Source organism: Protobothrops mucrosquamatus, unplaced genomic scaffold (assembly GCF_001527695.2).
Source record: "Protobothrops mucrosquamatus isolate PMUCROS unplaced genomic scaffold, P.Mucros_1.0 scaffold45, whole genome shotgun sequence".
NCBI classification, from domain to species: domain Eukaryota; kingdom Metazoa; phylum Chordata; class Lepidosauria; order Squamata; family Viperidae; genus Protobothrops; species Protobothrops mucrosquamatus.
In genome coordinates, this window is record NW_015386427.1 from 6,301,774 (window position 1) to 6,307,012 (window position 5,239).

The 5,239-nt window shown below is 38.5% G+C and overlaps 1 pseudogene; it reads left to right on the forward strand.

Moving 5' to 3' along the window:
- Window positions 1-5,239, forward strand: part of LOC107283620 — a 20,163-nt pseudogene that overhangs the window by 11,607 nt on the left and 3,317 nt on the right.

Below are 5,239 nucleotides of genomic sequence, written 5' to 3' on the forward strand. Positions count from 1 at the left end.
TCACCTATTGGATAGACGAGAAGCTGTGGCCATTGTCAAGCTACATCTCTGTACATTCGGAGAGTGGAAAGCTCTATGCTCTGCAGTCCTTGGACTATGAGGAGTTGAAACTGCTGGAGTTCCAGGTGAGAGCCAAGGATGCTGGAATGCCCTCCTTGTGTGGCAATGCGACTGTTCAGGTCTTTGTGCTGGACGAGAATGACAATGCACCTGCCATGTCAGGATCATCTGAAGAGAACCTGATTCTTCTAGTGGTCCCTGTGATGCCTGGGCATATTGTAGGCAAGATCCATGCCTTGGATGCAGATTCTGGATACAATGCGTGGCTCAGGTACGAACTGGTTGAAGAAAGCAGTGTTCCATGGTCTGTGGGCCAGTATAGCGGTGAGGTGAGTACCAAATATTCTCTGGAGGAGTCAGAAGGCGGCAAAATCCAGAGTGTTCTGGTTCAGGTGAAGGACCATGGAAAACCTCAGCTCTCAGCCACAGCCACCCTGAGTGTGTCACTGGTGACAAGTGGTCAGACAATCAAAACGGATATTAATCTTCGAAGGTCAGGGGAGAGCTTCGTGCCCCTTGTGGACTCGATCAACGTCTATCTGATCATTGCCATCTGCTCTGTTTCCAGCCTCTTCTTGCTGGCCACTCTCATCTACGTGGCCCTGCGATGCCACTGCAAGGCAAAGGAATCCATGGTTTATGGCCCTGGCATGGCCACCCTGGTCTGTGCCAGTGAAGTGGGCAGCTGGTCCTATTCCAATCGCCACAGCCACATCCTGGCAGGTGTGAGCGCAGAGGCTGGTGCCAAGAGTGACCTCATGATTTTCAGTCCCAACATTCCCGTTTTTGCAAATAATGGGGAAGTTAGGAATGGGACAGAATTACTCCCAGATTCAGCTAAAGAGGTGAGTTTCTAGTTTTGTTTGATATTCATTCAAAATCATATTTCTGTTGTATCACTTTAGGATTAGTCTGTCTATCTATCTATCTATCTATCTATCTATCTATCTATCTATCTATCTATCTATCTATCTATCTATCTATCTATCTATGTCTATCATCTGTCTATCTTTATCATTTTACATTTATACTAATGGTCTCTAGTACCTGGTTTGCTAATCTGGATATTTATTTGCAAATCTATAATATTTTTTGTAAGAAAATATTTTTGGAATGATAGTGGTATTCAAAGGTATGCTTCAAAATCATATTTTATTTGTATGATATAAAAGTAAATTTTATTCTTCTATTTGTCTTATATTAATTCTAAGTGTATTCTAGCAATGTTTCTCAGACTTGATAACTTTCAGATATGTGGACTTCAACCTCTCAGCAACAGGAATTATTGGAGATGAAGCCCCTACCCTTTTAAGCTGCCAAGGCTGGGAACTGAAATACTAATCTAGCTCATAAAGCAGTCAACCAATACATTCTAGAAATCCACACGGAATTTTGCAGGACAGTTTTTATCAGGCTAGCCTTTTTTTTCATTAAATAACTTCCTCAGTAAATTGGTGGGAATAGATGATGTCCCATAAGGTTTCTTGGGAACAATATAGATGCGATCTGCCTTTGCCTTTGGCTAAATTTTGTTAGCCTCCCAATTTAGCCCATAACCCAGATGTCTCCGGTTGGTCTCCAATCCAAATACTCAAAATATCCAGATGTAGCAATTGGAGAACCTATAGGCTCCCAATAGAAAATGGGTGAAATCTTGGGAGATGCAGTTCCAAGACTATATCCTGATGAGTGAAGAAAATAAAAAAATGTTCTCAAAAATGTGGATTGAATCGTTTCTTAAATAGATGAATCTTTATACACAGTAAACTTCAACAGTTAATTGCTGCAGACATGTAAGTATTGCCTTTATGGGTTGCAAATCTAATTAATTTGTTGTGTCTTTTGTCAGAAGTTCATTTATTTGATGGCTACAGAAGGCCAATGTTTGAAAGTAAATACCAGCATTTGCTCAATAGATCCCATGGACGCTATTATTTCTGAATTTGTGCACTGGACTTTCATTTTGGATAGTTAGTGCGGGGTATTCAGAGAGATGAGGAGGTTGACATTCTCCAAAGCACCTGAGTGTAGGACAAGACGTAATGGATGGAAGGTCATCAGAGGGAAATTCAACCTGGAACTAAGGAGCAGTTTTCTGACAGTGATAACAATTAATCAACGGAATAGTTTGCCCCCCAGAGTTGTGGGTGCTCTATCACTTGAGGTATTCAAGAAAAGATCAAATGGCCATTTGTCCAGGATGCAATAACATCTCCTGCCTTCAGCAGTGGGTTGACCTAAAAGACCTCCAAGGTCCCTTCCAGCCATATGAGTCTATATTTTTGTATGTGTTCTAAAATCACAAGTACAAAGGTCGTTAGAAATCTTTGTGAGGTGGGAAGATATACATTGATTAAAATAAATATTTAGGGACCCAATTTTTAAGTCAATAACCAGCACTGAAGAGTCATAATGAATGAATGAATGAATGATGAATGAATGAATGAATGAATGAATGAATGGAAATCAGGTACAGAATTTGGGAGAAATAAGAATGTTGACTCTTCCAAGAGCTTGACTACTTTCCTGGTTGCAAATTACAGTGAGAAAAAAAATGCAGAGAGGCTATCCAGTTCCAAGAGTGTAAATCAAACTGGTTCAGGAAAAAGATAAAATGGGGCTCAGTCTATTTAGCTTTCCAGTCTGCTATGTTCCAAGATAGTAACTGGGCACAAGGTAAAATGATAAATGTCATAATTGGAGTTAGCCACATTGTTGATCTGGAGGCATCCAATACAGCTAACACCAGGGTGGCTTGACAAACTACTTAAATGTGAGCTTGATGGCCTGCCTATTTAAGTGACTCTGTAGCTGGCTTGACACCTTTCATTAAAACAAGTTGATCAACAGGTCCTCAGACTGGAGGCAAATATGAAAGGTTAAGCTCGTATAAGCACTACTTGATAGGAAATCAGAGGACTCCTGATTTTACATGGTTAAACCAGTTTCTAGTTTTTTTATTCCTTTTGTAATACATGAAGAGGAAAAAAAAATACAGAATCCACTGATCCAAGGTTGTAAATTTTGAGTATCTCTCCATTGTAAAAGAGTAATCTCTTTCAATATATCACCCACTTTGTAAATTTATAATTCTTTGTACATATATAAATTATCCAAAAAATTGAAACAATAATAAAGATAAAATTTCCCCTGTCCAGTCATGTCCGACTCTAGGGAGGCAGAGCTCATTTCCGTTTCTTAGCTGAGGGAGCCAGCATTGTCCAAAGAAATTTCCATGGTCATGTGACCAGCATGACTGTATGCTGAGGTGCACGGAACACTGTTACCTTCCCATAAAGTGGTACCTATTAATCCACTTGCATTTGCATGCTTTCAAACTGCTAGGTGGGCAGGAACTGGGACAAGTAACGGGAGCTCACCCCCTCACGCAGTGCTTGGTCTTGAACCTGGCCTATCAGCTCAAGCTCAGGTCTTTAACCACTGAGCCACCGGACCCCCTGAAACTATATTACTCTTTCCCAAACCACATTAGATAAACTATGGATATTAAAACAAAATGCAAAATAGTGTGGTAAGGGAGGGTGCCAACCTGGAAATAAAAAGGAATTTCCTAACAGTGAGGATTATTAAGCAGTGTAACAGCTTCTCTCCTGGAATTGTGGGTGCTCCATTGCTGGAGATATATAGGAAAAGATTTGATATCATTTGTCCAAGATGATATGAAAACCCCTGCCTTGGGCAGGGGATTGAACTAGAAGATCTCCAAGATCCCACCCAGCCCAGTGATTCTAAATTAGATTCTTCAGATTATTTTTTTAGATTACAACACAATACAGTCCAGTTCAGACAACTGAAAACAAACGGGACAAAGAGAAAATTTGAACATTATGACATTTTAAATGATTATATTTATAGTCATAAGTTGAAACATACAAAGCAAAACATATCACATATTAAAATGGCAATATGTAAAGAGCATAAAAAGAATATATATAAATCAGTTTATGAAAAATGAATTATCAAGATTGCTAGACAATTTTCTCATAGCAAAATGGGCTGCAAGAAATATGACAACTATTTTAGAACAAGGGACCTTCCCAAACATTTCTGGTGTGAATACAGTAGCTCTAATTATTAATCTAGTTATTAATTAATTGTTCATGAAAGAATATATTATGCAAAACTGATGACGTGAGTGGCAAGCCATGGTAGTTTGTGTGGTAAATTCAAATTTTAGAGCAACACATCAGTTTATCAGTTTTCTAAATGTTGTCAGTTAAGTTGCTTTATGTGCATTGTTATTGAAATTATTATGTCAGTATCATTATGGCAAGCAAAAAGGGAATAGATTTCTATGATTATTCAATTCCTCATAATTTAAAAAATATTCTCAATGAAAGACTCAACTAGACATCAAATGTTTTGGAAACTCATATACTGCTTGGCTTTTCATTTATCTGAATTATTTAAGAACTCCATACCCTGGGCAAGAAACAGAAAGTAACACGGACAGTATTTTATATTTATCTCTTATCTTTTATGTACCTTGTTGGTACTGGTGTTTTATTATTCTTCATAATAATGAACTAGTTATGAACAACTAGTTGTTGTTCATAACTAGTTCATATGGTTTGAAGCCAATTCAGTGCTCCCTCAATAGCACCATGATACACCTGTGAATAATGGATGAGATCACAAAAGTTACAGATAGTTACATGTCCCATTCCTGTCCATACAAATAAAAGTACTAAACAAATTTATGGGGTGACTTAATATAATATTTAATTACATTTTTTTAATGACTGCAAGGGATTAATCTCTTATATTTGGGTTAGCTTTTCATTTATGTGGTGAGGAATGTACTTACACTGCATGTAATTGTGCATGAAGACTAGATAATTCTTAGAAATCTGTCGTGAATACAGAATGGAAGTCTGTTTGAAATTCAGACACAAGAGGTGTCTGGATTCCTAAGCCCTCCTATCACAGACGCTGAATAAAGAATGGAGGTCTGTTTCTCATTTTGAAACGTGGCCACAAGAGGTCGCTGTTTCCTAAGGAAAGCCTCTAAGTGAAACTGAAAATGCAGAGCCCCTCCCTTAAAGGGACCGACATTCCTTCCAGCCAGATCCACCAGGGAAATATCGAACAACACAGAGAAATCTCAACAAGCCAAGATCCAACCTATGAAAGCATTCCCAGTATGGCTGGGCTACGT